This window comes from Eleutherodactylus coqui, chromosome 6 (assembly GCF_035609145.1).
Source record: "Eleutherodactylus coqui strain aEleCoq1 chromosome 6, aEleCoq1.hap1, whole genome shotgun sequence".
In the NCBI taxonomy this organism is placed as follows: domain Eukaryota; kingdom Metazoa; phylum Chordata; class Amphibia; order Anura; family Eleutherodactylidae; genus Eleutherodactylus; species Eleutherodactylus coqui.
The window spans coordinates 150136185-150153824 of NC_089842.1; positions in this window are offsets into that span (position 1 = coordinate 150136185).

Sequence of the window (17640 nt, forward strand, 5' to 3'; positions counted from 1 at the left end):
TCATGTTGTAAATCCTTCAAGAACAATTTAGAATCCTCCCTTCTAATTATGACGAGGATTCACAAAGTGCAACCGTGAGGCAAAACTACTTTGTAGTGGAAAATAAAAAAAACAAACCAAAAACATCTCATTCTTTGTAAAACTTAATAAAAACATTATACCTAAAAATGCCATTTATATCATGTCAGATTTTTAGCCTCTCTTTTATTATAGAGCATTGCCCCTTACCGCACCAGTACCTGAGTGTGTCAGCTCCGCTTACTCCGAAAACTGTGCTATGATGACCTACCTTAGTGCCAAGATAAAATGTGCCATTCAGTATTAGAAACATACAGTAATAGGAGACTGCTGGAGCTCTGTGCAGCCCTGTTTGGTTTACTGCCTGGCAATAAAGGAGCTCTGCATGGCACTCTTTATCCAAGTACTGTCTTGCACTCCATGGCATCATTTATACGGGTACTGCATTCACTATATAAGTGCTTTATAGTATTATCTGGGTTCTACATGCACTTTTCGTCTGAGCAATGTATGTCACTATTTTACTGGACAATGGATGGCATTATTTATCTGCTGTGTCAGATGGCACTCTGGGCACTGAATGGCACTATTTATCTGGTCCTTATTCTATGTGCAGATGTGTATGTGTGTTCTAATTTGTGGCCTCCATTTTACCTCACCTCCCCCTGCCGCGGTGTGCATTCTCTTCATCTCTCTGGCCTCCTGCCTGTTTATTTCAGCTGCCCAAAGGGCGCGCACGCATGTTCACTGTCTTGAAGGGCAGCCCAGACCTTCCTGTTTTGTCCCATGTTAATTATGGAGCACCTCTGGTTACATTGGCACCTTCCACCTTAGGCTACCTACACACGGGTGAGTGCAATTTCGGGCAGAGAATCTTGCTTGCCAATGTTCCTTTACACGGCGAGGTGTTTTTTGAACAAAAACACCTTCCCTTACTTCAGTAAAGTAATGATCCTCTTTTCAGAGGATCGGCAAGTGCTTCCCATTGTTTTCAGTGCAAAACTTTCCATCGCACTCGCGTGCACATCACACTTCGTGCAATGTGTTTTACTGTCCCATTGAAAACAATGGGCAACGCGTTCCGAGGAAAGCAAAAAGATAGGATATGCAAATGCGGTGCGGGAAAAGATAGCTCATGTATATGACTTCATTCAAAAGAATAGGGTTGATATTTGCAAGAAACTAGCCTTACGAAGGTACCTAAGCTTTTGGTCTTTCTGGTCTAGATGAAAGTGTTAATTGTTTGTACCGATTTCCTGGTTTCTGACTCTGGCTGTTCCTGACTTCCCTGCATTCTCCACTCCTGATCTCGGCTTGTTGTATTGCCTATTCTCCTGTTTGCTGCATGCCCCGACTCCCGGCCATGTACTGCACCGAGCCTGTTCTATGTGCCCTGACTAGTTCTTTGTATTAGAGATACAGCACCTGCCTCCGGCAACCTGGACCTTTCTGATTACATCTCTGTCCACATGCTCAGGTACCGTGTTCTGGTCTATGGTAGCATCAGCTGCCGCATAAGTGGGACTAACGGCCTCTTAAAGCCCAGATCTCAGCTGCTGGGGTAAGGACTAGAGATGAGCGAGCACCAAAATGTTCGGGTGCTCGTTACTCGGGACGAATTTATCGCGATGCTCGAGGGTTCATTTCGAGTAACGAACCCCATTGAAGTCAATGGGCGACTGGAGCATTTTTGTATTTCGCCGATGCTCGCTAAGGTTTTCATGTGTGAAAATCTGGGCAATTCAAGAAAGTGATGGGAACGACACAGCAACGGATAGGGCAGGCGAGGGGCTACATGTTGGGCTGCATCTCAAGTTCCCAGGTCCCACTATTAAGCCACAATAGCGGCAAGAGTGCCCCCCCCCCTCCCAACAACTTTTACTTCTGAAAAGCCCTCATTAGCAATGCATACCTAAGCTAAGCACCACACTACCTCCAACAAAGCACAATCACTGCCTGCATGACACTCCGCTGCCACTTCTCCTGGGTTACATGCTGCCAAATCCCCCCCCCCCCCACGACCCAGTGTCCACAGCGCACACCAAACTGTCCCTGCCCAGCCTTCAGCTGCCCTCATGCCACGCCACCCTCATGTCTATTTATAAGTGCGTCTGCCAGAGGCAAAGCAGGCACACACTGCAGAGGGTTGGCATGGCTAGGCAGCGACCCCCCCCCCCCATAAAAGGGGCGGGCCGATAGTCCACAATGCTGTACAGAAGCAATGAGAAATCCAATCCTGTGCTACCTCCATCTGGAGCTGCACACGTGGGCATAGCAATGGGGAACCTATGTGCCACACACTATTCATTCTGTCAAGGTGTCTGCACGCCCCAGTCAGACAGCGGTTTTTTATAAATAGTCACAGGCAGGTACAACTCCGCAATGGGAATTCCGTGTGCACCCACAGCATGGGTGGCTCCCTGGAACCCACCCGCTGTACATAAATGTATCCCATTGCATTGCCCATCACAGCTGAGGTAATGTCGTGGTTAATGCAGGTGGGCTTCGGCCCACACTGCATGCCCCAGTCTGACTGGGGTTCTTTACAAGTGGACAGATGTAGGTTAAACTCCGTGTGCACCTACAGCATGGGTGGGTGCCAGGAAGCCACCGGCGGTACATAAATATATCCCATTGCATTGCCCAACACAGCTGAGGTAATGTCGTGCTTAATGCAGGTGGGCTTCGGCCCACACTGCATGCCCCAGTCTGACCGGGGTTCTTTACAAGTGGACAGATGTAGGTTAAACTCCGTGTGCACCTACAGCATGGGTGGGTGCCAGGAAGCCACCGGCGGTACATAAATATATCCCATTGCATTGCCCAACACAGCTGAGGTAACGTCAGATACAATACAGGTGGGCTTCAGCCCACACTGCATGCCCCAGTCAGACTGGGGTTCTTTAGAAGTGGACAGATGTAGGTTAAACTCCGTGTGCACCTACAGCATGGGTGGCTCCCTGGAACCCACCGGCGGTACATAAATATATCCCATTGCAGTGCCCTACTCAGCAGAGCTAACATCAGATACAATACAGGTGGGCTTCGGCCCACACTGCATGCCCCAGTCTGACTGGGGTTCTTTACAAGTGGACAGATGTAGGTTAAACTCTGTGTGCACCTACAGCATGGGTGGGTGCCAGGAAGCCACCGGCGGTACATAAATATATCCCATTGCATTGCCCAACACAGCTGAGGTAATGTCGTGCTTAATGCACGTGGGCTTCGGCCCACACTGCATGCCCCAGTCTGACTGGGGTTCTTTACAAGTGGACAGATGTAGGTTAAACTACGTGTGCACCTACAGCATGGGTGGGTGCCAGGAAGCCACCGGCGGTACATAAATATATCCCATTGCATTGCCCAACACAGCTGAGGTAACGTCAGATACAATACAGGTGGGCTTCGGCCCACACTGCATGCCCCAGTCAGACTGGGGTTCTTTAGAAGTGGACAGATGTAGGTTAAACTCCGTGTGCACCTACAGCATGGGTGGCTCCCTGGAACCCACCGGCGGTACATAAATATATCCCATTGCAGTGCCCTACTCAGCAGAGCTAACATCAGATACAATACAGGTGGGCTTCGGCCCACACTGCATGCCCCAGTCTGACTGGGGTTCTTTACAAGTGGACAGATGTAGGTTAAACTCTGTGTGCACCTACAGCATGGGTGGGTGCCAGGAAGCCACCGGCGGTACATAAATATATCCCATTGCATTGCCCAACACAGCTGAGGTAATGTCGTGCTTAATGCACGTGGGCTTCGGCCCACACTGCATGCCCCAGTCTGACTGGGGTTCTTTACAAGTGGACAGATGTAGGTTAAACTACGTGTGCACCTACAGCATGGGTGGGTGCCAGGAAGCCACCGGCGGTACATAAATATATCCCATTGCATTGCCCAACACAGCTGAGGTAACGTCAGATACAATACAGGTGGGCTTCGGCCCACACTGCATGCCCCAGTCAGACTGGGGTTCTTTAGAAGTGGACAGATGTAGGTTAAACTCCGTGTGCACCTACAGCATGGGTGGCTCCCTGGAACCCACCGGTGGTACATAAATATATCCCATTGCAGTGCCCTACTCAGCAGAGCTAACATCAGATACAATACAGGTGGGCTTCGGCCCACACTGCATGCCCCAGTCTGACTGGGGTTCTTTACAAGTGGACAGATGTAGGTTAAGCTCTGTGTGCACCTACAGCATGGGTGGGTGCCAGGAAGCCACCGGCGGTACATAAATATATCCCATTGCATTGCCCAACACAGCTGAGGTAATGTCGTGCTTAATGCAGGTGGGCTTCGGCCCACACTGCATGCCCCAGTCTGACTGGGGTTCTTTACAAGTGGACAGATGTAGGTTAAACTACGTGTGCACCTACAGCATGGGTGGGTGCCAGGAAGCCACCGGCGGTACATAAATATATCCCATTGCATTGCCCAACACAGCTGAGGTAACGTCAGATACAATACAGGTGGGCTTCGGCCCACACTGCATGCCCCAGTCTGACTGGGGTTCTTTACAAGTGGACAGATGTAGGTTAAACTCCGTGTGCACCTACAGCATGGGTGGCTCCCTGGAACCCACCGGTGGTACATAAATATATCCCATTGCAGTGCCCTACTCAGCAGAGCTAACGTCAGATACAATACAGGTGGGCTTTGGCGCACACTGCATGCCCCAGTCAGACTGGTAATATGTACCTTAACAGTAACCTCGTTGGTGGTAATGTGGTGGTGACTGCGGACCTAGTAGCGCGGTTTTATGTAGTTGGTTTTCGGAATGTGGCCATGATTAAGTGGTCCGTGGTGGGGGGATGGTGGTGGTGCTCTCTTGTTGTGTCGTTAAAGGTGAAATTCTTGGACTGCCACCAGACGGACCAATGCAAAGGTATTTGCCAAGAATGTTTTCATTGTTGGAGGAGGAGGGGGATGTTTTGGAGGCACTATGTGTCCTCTCCACGTGTCCGTGGTTATATGCACCTTAACAGTAACAGCGTTGGTAGGAAATGGCCTCGCCGCCATCATGTCTTTGTGAAGCCTCTGTTTCCACACCCCAGTGACATACCATTAGCTGCAGTATAGGCAGAGCCCAGAATTATTAACATTTCAGCGGTAGTATTAGGGACAGGCCCCACTAACATATCACTAGCAGCAGTATAGGGGGAGCGCAGTCTTAGTTCCATTTCAGTAATAGTAGCACTCAAGACAGGCCCCAGTAACAATTCCGAAGCAGCAGTATAGGAGGAGCGCAGTCTTAGTTCCATTTCAGTAATAGTAGCACTCAAGACAAGCCCCAGTAACAATTCCCATTGCAGCAGTTTAGGGAGATAACAGTCTCTTTCACATTTCAGTAGCTGCAGTATAGACAAGGCCCCAGTTACATTTATGTAGCAAAAGTGTAGGCCAACCCCACACACCTTTCTGTACCATGAGTGCAGGCGAAGAACATAGAAATTACAATGATTACACTGTAGGTGAGGGCCCAAAAAAATTGGTGTAGCAACAGTACTAATGTACCTCAGAAAAAATTGGCCATGCCCAACCAAGATGGCAGGTGAAACCCATTAATCGCTTTGGTTAATGTGGCTTAAGTGGTAACTAGGCCTGGAGGCAGCCCAGTTTAACGAAAAATTGGTTCAAGTTAAAGTTTCATCGCTTGTAAGAGCATTGAAACGTATAAAAATTGTTTGGAAAAATTATATGAGTGAGCCTTGTGGCCCAAAGAAAAATTGCCCGTTCGGCGTGATTACGTGAGGTTTCAGGAGGAGGAGCAGGAGGAGGAGGAATATTATACACAGATTGATGAAGCAGAAATGTCCCCGTTTTGGATGGTGATAGAGAACGATGCTTCCATCCGCGGGTGCAGCCTACGTATTGCTTAGGTATCGCTGCTGTCCGCTGGTGGAGAAGAGAAGTCTGGGGAAATCCAGGCTTTGTTTATCTTGATGAGTGTAAGCCTGTCGGCACTGTCGGTTGACAGGCGTGTACGCTTATCTGTGATGATTCCCCCAGCCGCACTAAACACCCTCTCTGACAAGACGCTAGCCGCAGGACAAGCAAGCACCTCCAGGGCATACAGCGCGAGTTCAGGCCACGTGTCCAGCTTCGACACCCAGTAGTTGTAGGGGGCAGAGGCGTCACGGAGGACGGTCGTGCGATCGGCTACGTACTCCCTCACCATCCTTTTACAGTGCTCCCGCCGACTCAGCCTTGACTGGGGAGCGGTGACACAGTCTTGGTGGGGAGCCATAAAGCTGTCCAGGGCCTTAAAGAGTGTTGCACTGCCTGTGCTGAACATGCTGCTCGATCTCCGCACCTCCCCTGCTACCTGGCCCTCGGAACTGCGCCTTCTGCCACTAGCGCTGTCGGATGGGAATTTTACCATCAGCTTGTCCGCCAGGGTCCTGTGGTATAGCAACACTCTCGAACCCCTTTCCTCTTCGGGAATGAGAGTGGAAAGGTTCTCCTTATACCGTGGGTCGAGCAGTGTGTACACCCAGTAATCCGTAGTGGCCAGAATGCGTGCAACACGAGGGTCACGAGAAAGGCATCCTAACATGAAGTCAGCCATGTGTGCCAGGGTACCTGTACGCAACACATGGCTGTCTTCACTAGGAAGATCACTTTCAGGATCCTCCTCCTCCTCCTCCTCCTCCTCCGCCTCCTCCTCCTCAGGCCATACACGCTGAAAGGATGACAGGCAAGCAGCATGGGTACCGTCAGCAGTGGGCCAAGCTGTCTCTTCCCCCTCCTCCTCATCCTCCTCATGCTCCTCCTCCTCCTCCTCAACTCGCTGAGATATAGACAGGAGGGTGCTCTGACTATCCAGCGACGTACTGTCTTCCCCCGCCTCCGTTTCCGAGCGCAAAGTATTTGCCTTTATGCTTTGCAGGGAACTTCTCAAGAGGCATAGCAGAGGAATGGTGACGCTAATGATTGCAGCATCGCCGCTCACCACCTGGGTAGACTCCTCAAACTTTCCAAGGACCTGGCAGATGTCTGCCAACCAGGCCCACTCTTCTGAAAATAATTGAGGAGGCTGACTCCCACTGCGCCGCCCATGTTGGAGTTGGTATTCCACTATAGCTCTACGCTGCTCATAGAGCCTGGCCAACATGTGGAGCGTAGAGTTCCACCGTGTGGGCACGTCGCACAGCAGTCGGTGCACTGGCAGATTAAACCGATGTTGCAGGGTGCGCAGGGTGGCAGCGTCCGTGTGGGACTTGCGGAAATGTGCGCAGAGCCGGCGCACCTTTCCGAGCAGGTCTGACAAGCGTGGGTAGCTTTTCAGAAAGCGCTGAACCACCAAATTAAAGATGTGGGCCAGGCATGGCACGTGCGTGAGGCTGCCGAGCTGCAGAGCCGCCACCAGGTTACGGCTGTTGTCACACACGACCATGCCCGGTTGGAGGCTCAGCGGCGCAAGCCAACGGTCGGTCTGCTCTGTTAGACCCCGCAGCAGTTCGTGGGCCGTGTGCCTCTTCTCTCCTAAGCTGAGTAGTTTCAGCACGGCCTGCTGAAGCTTGCCCACCGCTGTGCTACCACGCCGCGCGACACCGACTGCTGGCGACGTCCTGCTGCTGCTGACACATCTAGATTGCGAGACAGAGGTTGAGGAGGAGGAGGAGGGTGCTTTAGTGGAGGAAGCATACACCGCCGAACATACCACCACCGAGCTGGGGCCCGCAATTCTGGGGGTGGGTAGGACGTGAGCGGTCCCAGGCTCTGACTCTGTCCCAGCCTCCACTAAATTCACCCAATGTGCCGTCAGGGAGATGTAGTGGCCCTGCCCGCCTGTGCTTGTCCACGTGTCCGTTGTTAAGTGGACCTTGCCACTAACCGCATTGGTGAGGGCGCGTACAATGTTGCGGGAGACGTGGTCGTGCAGGGCTGGGATGACACATCGGGAAAAGTAGTGGCGACTGGGAACTGAGTAGCGCGGGGCCGCCGCCGCCATCATACTTTTGAAGGACTCCGTTTCCACAACCCTATACGGCAGCATCTCAAGGCTGATAAATTTGGCTATGTGGACGGTTAACGCTTGAGCGTGCGGGTGCGTGGCGGCGTACTTGCGCTTGCGCTCAAACACTTGCGCTAGCGACGGCTGGACGGTGCGGTGCGAGACATTTCGCAACCAGGAAATAAATTGGCGCAAGCCTGCAGGCCAAATAGAATTTTTCCCTTTTTTTTAAAAGGAAAGGCCCACTGACTATATTCAATCAATTAACAAATGTGTTCTGTGGCCCTGCTGTGTGTCACAGAACTGCAGTGTTATATTAACTGCAGCAGAGCGGTGATTTCCCAGCCAGGAAATAAATTGGCGCACGCCTGCTGTTAAACTTAGCTGGCTGCGTATGATTTTTTTACGTTCTCCACCCACCACACACGTACCCAGAACGCTGAGGACTGTCAGAGGCAGGCCAAATAGAATTTTTCCCTTTTTTTTTTAAAGGGAAGGCCCACTGACTATATTCAATCAATAACAAATGTGTTCTGTGGCCCTGCTGTGTGTCACAATACTGCAGTGTTATATTAACTGCAGCAGAGCGGTGATTTCCCAGCCAGGAAATAAATTGGCGCAAGCCTGCTGTTAAACTTAGCTGGCTGCGTATGATTTTTTTACGTTCTCCACCCACCACACACATACCCAGAACGCTGAGGACTGTCAGAGGCAGGCCAAATAGAATTTTTCCCCCCTTTTTTTAAAAAGGAAAGGCCCACTGACTATATTCAATCAAGTAACAAATGTGTTCTGTGGCCCTGCTGTGTGTCACAGAAGTGCAGTGTTATTAACTGCAGCAGAGCGGTGATTTCGCAGCCAGGAAATAAATTGGCGCAAGCCTGCAGGCCAAATAGAATTTTTCCCTTTTTTTTAAAAGGAAAGGCCCACTGACTATATTCAATCAATTAACAAATGTGTTCTGTGGCCCTGCTGTGTGTCACAGAACTGCAGTGTTATATTAACTGCAGCAGAGCGGTGATTTCCCAGCCAGGAAATAAATTGGCGCAAGCCTGCTGTTAAACTTAACTGGCTGCGTACGATTTTTTTACGTTCTCCACCCACCACACACGTACCCAGAACGCTGAGGACTGTCAGAGGCAGGCCAAATAGAATTTTTCCCTTTTTTTTTTTAAAGGGAAGGCCCACTGACTATATTCAATCAATAATATATGTCTTCTGGCCCTGCCTACACAATTCTGTCCCTGTAGTATTACTGCAGGGCGCAATGCTCTGCACAGCCGATTTTGAAAAAAAAAAAAGTGCAACACTGCTAACAGCAGCCTGCACAGTACTGCACACGGTTAAATTGGCCCTAAGAAGGACCGTTGGGGTTCTTGAAGCCTACACTCACTCCTAACACTCTCCCTGCCTAACCACCACTTCTGTCCCTGTAGTATTACTGCAGGGCGCAATGCTCTGCACGGCCGATTTTGAAAAAAAAAAAAAAAGTGCAACACTGCTAACAGCAGCCTCCACACTACTGCACACGGATAGATGTGGCCCTAAGAAGGACCGTTGGGGTTCTTTAAGCCTACACTCACTCCTAACACTCTCCCTACAGCAGCTCCAACACAATAGCACTTTCCCTCAGCTAACTCACAACACATCTGAGGCGAGCCGCGGGAGGGGCCGATTTTTATACTCGGGTGACATCTGATCTCCCCAGCCACTCACAGCAGGGGGGTGGTATAGGGCTGGAACGTCACAGGGGGAAGTTGTAATGCCTTCCCTGTCTTTCAATTGGCCAGAAAAGCGCGCTAACGTCTCAGAGATGAAAGTGAAAGTAACCCGAACATCGCGTGGTGCTCGTTAAGAGTAACGAGCATCCCGAACACCCTAATATTCGCCCGAGCATCAAGCTCGGACGAGTACGTTCGCTCATCTCTAGTAAGGACTCATGCACACGGGTGGATGTGATTTGCGGAATCCGCGATCAGGAGATCTGCTGTACTAGTCGCCCATAGGGAAGCATGGAGCTACCTCAGCTCGACACATACAAATGAATTTGACTTGCAGATTTCATGTGCGGAAAGGAAATTGCAGCATGCTCCATTTTATCACGGATTCCACGTGGATGGGCTCCATTGATCTCTATGGAAGCAAGCGATCTGCAATGCATCCGCAATTCAATTGCAGATGCATTGCGAATTTGTAGGCAGAGACCTCTCTGGTTGCGTAGACACCAAGCAGGGAGTTGGGGAGGAGGAGGAAGGCAGGTCTTTTGCTGCGGAAATCCGCATGTGCTGTGTGCATGAGGCCTTAAAGAGTGAAGAGCGGGATACCTGAGGTGTTGCCTCTGGATTTGGCCCAAAGTCAAACCAGTGTGTGGCACAGCAGGCCAATATTCACTTATCCTGATAATATGAAGGAAACATTTGTGTATTGGAGACAAATGGGCCATTTACATGTAACGATTATCACTCAAACGAACCAATTTGACCGATAATTGTGCAGTGTAAATGGAAAAAAAAATCACTCACTCACTTTAAGTCAGCATAAAAACTATTGCTGGACAGCGGGCTTCTTATTCTGTGTAAACGCTCCCAGCTCAGCGCTTTACATATAAGTTAAAGAGCTGAGCGAGACGCCCGTGATCCAGCGCTGAAGCCTGTCAGTGCAAACGCTCTGCACGAGCGCTAATGACCTTAGCGATGACGTCAGCACTTGTGCGGTCGTTTAGCCGACTGTCGTCCCGTGTAAAAGGGCCATTAGGTTACCCCTACACATTAGACTGCTTGTTTGGCTGATGGCTATCTCTGCCATCCCGCTTCACATACATGTATAGTCAGCTCAGTTGAGCATGCGTGTGTTCTGCACATAGTGAAGCAGTGAAAGCTGCTGCCAGACACCTCTGACAACAGCTTATCTCCTGAGAACAAAAGGATCAGGCAGTTGAGATCCAACTACCCAGTCCTTATCTCTCCTGACATCTGCCCTATCATCTGCCATGGGATGAGATTCAGGAGGCCACCATACACATCAGGTGATCAGCTGGTCACTCCAAAGTCAGCGAGTTTTATCCATCTAATGTGTTTGGCCACTCCTGGATAATGTTATCGCATCGGGGGCGAAGAAGAAAAAAGGACTTTGAGTCTCCAGTTCTCTGAGTCACACAACTTCCTAATCACTGATTTTTTACGTCAGGAGGATAAACATCAGCATTTCCTTTTATAGCAATGCTGTAAAATGATTATACATATTTCACACAAGGTGACCAGATTTTTCCAGGGTCAATGCGTGACAGAGGGGTGTGGTCAAGGGGCGTGGCTTATGTATGATTTTACCTTCGTCGTTATAAACAGGCAGGGTTGTTCAAAAAGGACAGAGAGCAAATTCCGCGGCATCCAAAAAAACAGGCAAAATCTATACCATTGGTGTGGATTTTGACAGGAAATCAGCTGCATATCAGCTACACTGCGCTCTACTCAGAAGGCTTCCCGCTGTCAGCGTCCTTACCTGACCAGGCCACATAGTATGAAATCAGCTGCAGATGCGTGACTGATTTCCAGTCAGAATCCACACCAATGGTGCAGATTTTGACTGTTTTTTGGATGCGGAAATGCTGTGGCATTTGTCACTGCGGACATACCCAAAGTCAGCTTGAGTTATGCTGCCACGTGCAGAGTGGCCTCAGTAGAAATGGCGTCCCCTATATCAGCCCCAGTAGTAATAGTGACTCCAATAGTAGCGCCAGTAGTGATAGCGCCCCCCCTAAGACCGATATACTTATCTCCTCCTTGTCTTCAAAGCGCCACTGCTCCTCTGCTCGGCGCTGCTGTGGGTGGGAGTGTGTGCGCCCTGACTCCTCCTCTCTTCTCCTCTCCTCCTGCTGAACCAAGAAGGAGAGGTCAGGATAGGAGGAACCTGGGTGCATACACTGCCGTCAGTTTGTGCACCCGTAGCAGTGCTACCTCGGCTGGTAATCACTTTCATGGTGACCAGACATCCTGAAAACTAGACAGATGTCCTGAAAGCAGAACAAAAGGCTGTCCTGATAAGGACCCTGGGGACAGCGGGACCTAGGGTCCCAAAACGGGACTGTCCCGCCTAAATTGGGACATCTGGTCACCTTAGCTAATACAGAATGGTGGGAGTCCGCTGCTTATGACCCCGGCGATCAGCTGTTTTTCTCTGGGTCAGTATTTGTGTGTATGTTGCTGTCTTTCTGTGGAAGCAGACTGCTCGGTACATCATACAGAGGCCTAGGCTGGTATTTCAGACTGAGTCCCATTCACTTCAACTGTACTGTGCATTTAACATAAAATTTAAGTGTACTGCCCATTAGACTCTTTTGTGACTCTAAAGACTTTTCTAGACTTATCTATCACTTTTGATTTCAGGAGTACAGTAAAACCTTTACTAATGTTGGTAATCTGTTCAAAAGCAATTGGCTTTACCTGAAACCGTTGCTAGTCAAGGTAATTATTTCCATAGGAATCAATGTAAATCCAATTAATTCGTTCTAAACATTCCAAAAAACACACCAAACCACATTTAATGGAGAATAAATATGGTCTTTTATACCAAAAACAATAACAATAATAAATGAATAGGACTGCAGGTGACATTATTATCTGTCCTCAGCGTTATCACCGTGTTCTCTGTGATGTTACATAGGACTACAGGTCACATCTACTACATCATCTGTCCTCAGCGTAATCACTTTGTTCTCTGTGCTGTTACATAGGATTGCAGGTGACGTCTGCTGTGCTACAGTACAGAGCGGGGTCGGGAGCGGAGGCCAGCGACGGCGAGGGCGGGGTCGGGAGCGGAGGCCAGCGACGGCGAGGGCGGGAGCAGAGGCCGGCGAGGGCGGGGTCGGGAGCAGAGGCCGGCGAGGGCGGGAGCGGAGGCCAGCGAGGGCGGGGTCGGGAGCGGAGGCCAGCGACGGCGAAGGCGGGGTCGGGAGCGGAGGCCAGCGACGGCGAGGGCGGGGTCGGGAGCGGAGGCCAGCGGGGTCGGGAGCGGAGGCCAGCGACAGCGAGGGCGGGGTCGGGAGCGGAGGCCAGCGAAGGCGGGGTCGGGAGCGGAGGCCAGCGACGGCAAGAGCGGGGTCGGGAGCGGAGGCCAGCGACGGCGAGAGCGGGGTCGGGAGCGGAGGCCAGCGACGGCGAGAGCGGGTCGGGAGCGGAGGCCAGCGACGGCGGGGTCGGGAGCGGAGGCCAGCGACGGCGAGAGCGGGGTCGGGAGCGGAGGCCAGCGACGGCGAGAGCGGGGTCGGGAGCGGAGGCCAGCGACGGCGAGAGCGGGGTCGGGAGTGGAGGCCAGCGACGGCGAGAGCGGGAGCGGAAGCCAGCGACGGCGAGAGCGGGGTCGGGAGCGGAGGCCAGTGTCGGTGACAGCGGGGTTGGGAGTGGAGACCAGCGACGGTGACAGTGGGGTTGGGAGCGGAGGCCAGCGACAGTGGGGTTGGGAGCGGAGGCCAGCGACAGTGGGGTTGGGAGCAGACACATGGACAGTGGGGTTTGGCAGTGGCGCTATGCATGGTGATAGCGCGGTTGGTAGCGGCGGGCTGTGAGAACTGTCAGGGGCACTACATGTTTCTCTGGGGTGTGTCTGTATCACCCAATCCGCAGCTGTGGCCACCACCTGGGCGTTCCCTGTAAGTCAAGCCAGCCAACCCATATCTCCACCCATACATCGGGTGGAGACTGCTACTGGGTTCATGCTGGGAGGGGCCTTGTACTAAACTGTTTATTATAGCACTGTCATGGCAGTTACCTGCAGCCATTATTAGGGGAAGTCACTAATTACAGATTTATACAGCTCCTATTGAGGTCACCCATGTTAAGAATCCCTTAAAAAAACTATATTATGCAGGACATTTGGAATTAAAAAAAACCATACTTACGGTAGGTTTAAAAGTTTTACTCCTATTGCTTTGCATGGTAAAGCTTTTTCATTATTGATGTGCTGGACTTCCTTCAAATATATGGTATGCAATGACGTCACACTGTACAGCATGGAATGTGGTACTGGTATGTAAAATATGGCCCTGTCTAATGCCATTACATTATAGTGTACGTAAAATGAAGAAGAGGGGTCTAGAGGTTACCAGAGCCTATGTGTTTCTGTAATCTCTGTACCCCAGTAGCTAGACCTTGTACCAGGGTTCCTTATTAGAGATGAGCGAACACCAAAATGTTCGGGTGTTCGTTATTCGGAACGAACTTCCCGCGATGTTCGAGGGTTCGTTTCGAACAACGAACCCCATTGAAGTCAATGGGCGACCAGAGCATTTTTGTATTTCGCCGATGCTCGCTAAGGTTTTCATGTGTGAAAATCTGGGCAATTCAAGAAAGTGATGGGAATGACACAGAAACGGATAGGGCAGACGAGGGGCTACATGTTGGGCTGCATCTCAAGTTCACAGGTCCCACTATTAAGCCACAATACCGGCAAGAGTGGCCCCCCCCCTCCCAACAACTTTTACTTCTGAAAAGCCCTCATTAGCATGGCATACCTTTGCTAAGCACCACACTAGCTACAACAAAGCACAATCACTGCCTGGATGACACTCCGCTGCCACTTCTCCTGGGTTACATGCTGACCAACCGCCCCCCCTCCCCCCCACAGCGCACACCAAAGTGTCCCTGCGCAGCCTTCAGCTGCCCTCATGCCACGCCACACTCATGTCTATTTAGAAGTGCGTCTGCCATGAGGAGGAACCGCAGGCACACACTGCAGAGGGTTGGCATGGCTAGGCAGCGGCCCTCTTTAAAAGGGGCGGGAAGATAGCCCACAATGCTGTACAGAAGCAATGAGAAATAGAATCCTGTGCCACCGCCATCAGGAGCTGCACACGTGGGCATAGCAATGGGGAACCTATGTGCCACACACTATTCATTCTGTCAAGGTGTCTGCATGCCCCAGTCAGACTGGTAATATGTACCTTAACAGTAACCGCGTTGATGGTAATGTGGTGGTGACTGCGGACCTAGTAGCACGGTTGTATTTTGTTGGTTTTCGGAATGCGGCCAGGATTAAGTGGGCCGTGGCGGGGGGATGGTGTGGGGGCTCTCGTTGTGTCGGTAAAGGTGAAATTCTTGGACTGCCACCAGACGAACCAATGCAAAGACATTTGCCAAGAATGTTTTCCCTGTTGGAGGAGGAGGGGGATGTTTTTGAGGCACTACGTGTCCGTGGTTATATGCACCTTTACAGTAACCGCGTTGGTGGTAATGTGGTGGTGACTGCGGACCTAGTAGCACGGTTGTATTTTGTTGGTTTTCGGAATGCGGCCAGGATTAAGTGGGCCGTGGCGGGGGGATGGTGTGGGGGCTCTCGTTGTGTCGGTAAAGGTGAAATTCTTGGACTGCCACCAGACGAACTAATGCAAAGACATTTGCCAAGAATGTTTTCCCTGTTGGAGGAGGAGGGGGATGTTTTTGAGGCACTACGTGTCCTCTCCACGTGTCCGTGGTTATATGCACCTTTACAGTAACCGCGTTGGTGGGAAATGGCCTCGCCGCCATCATGTCTTTGGGAAGCCTCTGTTTCCACACCCCAGAGACATACCATTAGCAGCGGTATAGGCAGAGGCCAGAATTCGTAACATTTCAGCCGTAGCATTAGGACAGGCCCCACTAACATATCACTAGCAGCATTATAGGAGGAGCGCAGTCTTCGTTCCATGTCAGCAATAGTAGCACTCAAGACAGGCCCCAGTAACAATTCCGAAGCAGCAGTATAGCGGGAGCGCAGTCTTCGTTCCATGTCAGCAATAGTAGCACTCAAGACAGGCCCCAGTAACAATTCCGAAGCAGCAGTATAGCGGGAGCGCAGTCTTCGTTCCATGTCAGCAATAGTAGCACTCAAGACAGGCCCCAGTAACAATTCCGAAGCAGCAGTATAGCGGGAGCGCAGTCTTCGCTCCATGTCAGCAATAGTAGCACTCAAGACAGGCCCCAGTAACAATTCCGAAGCAGCAGTATAGCGGGAGCGCAGTCTTCGTTCCATGTCAGCAATAGTAGCACTCAAGACAGGCCCCAGTAACAATTCCGAAGCAGCAGTATAGCGGGAGCGCAGTCTTAGTTCCATTTCAGTAGCCTTAGTATAGCCAAGGCCCAAGTTACATTTATGTAGCTAAAGTGTAGGCCAACCCCACACACCTTTCTGTACCATGAGTGCAGGCGAAGAACATACAAATTGCTATGATTACACTGTAGGTGAGGGCCCCAAAAATTTGGTGTACCAACAGTACTAATGTACCTCAGTAAAAATTGGCCATGCCCAACCAAGATGGCAGGTGAATCGCTTTGGTTAATGTGGCTTAAGTGGTAACTAGGCCTGGAGGCAGCCCAGTGTAACGAAAAATTGGTTCAAGTTAAAGTTCCAACGCTTTTAAGCGCATTGAAACTTATAAAAATTGTTCAGAAAAATTATTTGAGTGAGCCTTGTGGCCCTAAGAAAAATTGCCCGTTCAGCGTGATTACGTGAGGTTTCAGGAGGAGGAGGAGGAATATTAGACACAGATTGATGAAGCAGAAATGTCCCCGTTTTGGATGGTGATAGAGAACGATGCTTCCATCCGCGGGTGCAGCCTACGTATTGCTTACGTATCGCTGCTGTCCGCTGGTGGAGAACAGAAGTCTGGGGAAATCCAGGCTTTGTTTATCTTGATGAGTGTTAGCCTGTCGGCACTGTCGGTTGACAAGCGGCTACGCTTATCTGTGATGATTCCCCCAGCCGCACTAAACACCCTCTCCGACAAGACGCTAGCCGCAGGACAAGCAAGCACCTCCAGGGCATACAGCGCTAGTTCAGGCCACGTGTCCAGCTTCGACACCCAGTAGTTGTAGGGGGCAGAGGCGTCACCGAGGATGGTCGTGCGATCTGCTACGTACTCCCTCACCATCCTTTTACAGTGCTCCCGCCGACTCAGCCGTGACTGGGGAGCGGTGACACAGTCTTGGTGGGGAGCCATAAAGCTGGCCAGGCCCTTAAAGACTGTTGCACTGCCTGGGATGTACATGCTGCTCGATCTACGCACATCCCCTGCTACCTTGCCCTCGGTACTGCGCCTTCTGCCACTAGCGCTGTCGACTGGGAATTTTACCATCAGCTTGTCCGCAAGGGTCCTGTGGTATAGCAACACTCTCGAACCCCTTTCCTCTTCGGGAATCAGAGTGGGCAGGTTCTCCTTATACCGTGGATCGAGCAGTGTGTACACCCAGTAATCCGTCGTGGCCAGAATGCGTGCAACGCGAGGGTCACGAGAAAGGCATCCTAACATGAAGTCAGCCATGTGTGCCAGGGTACCTGTACGCAACACATGGCTGTCTTCACTAGGAAGATCACTTTCAGGATCCTCCTCCTCCTCCTCCTCCTCCTCAGGCCATACACGCTGAAAGGATGACAGGCAATCAGCCGGTGTACCGTCAGCAGCGGGCCAAGCTGTCTCTTCCCCCTCCTCCTCATCCTCCTCATGCTCCTCCTCCTCCTCCTCCTGTACGCGCTGAGAAATAGACAGGAGGGTGCCCTGACTATCCAGCGGCATACTGTCTTCCCCCGCCCCCGTTTCCGAGCGCAAAGCAGCTGCCTTTATGGTTTGCAGGGAATTTCTCAAGATGCATAGCAGAGGAATGGTGACGCTAATGATTGTAGCATCGCCG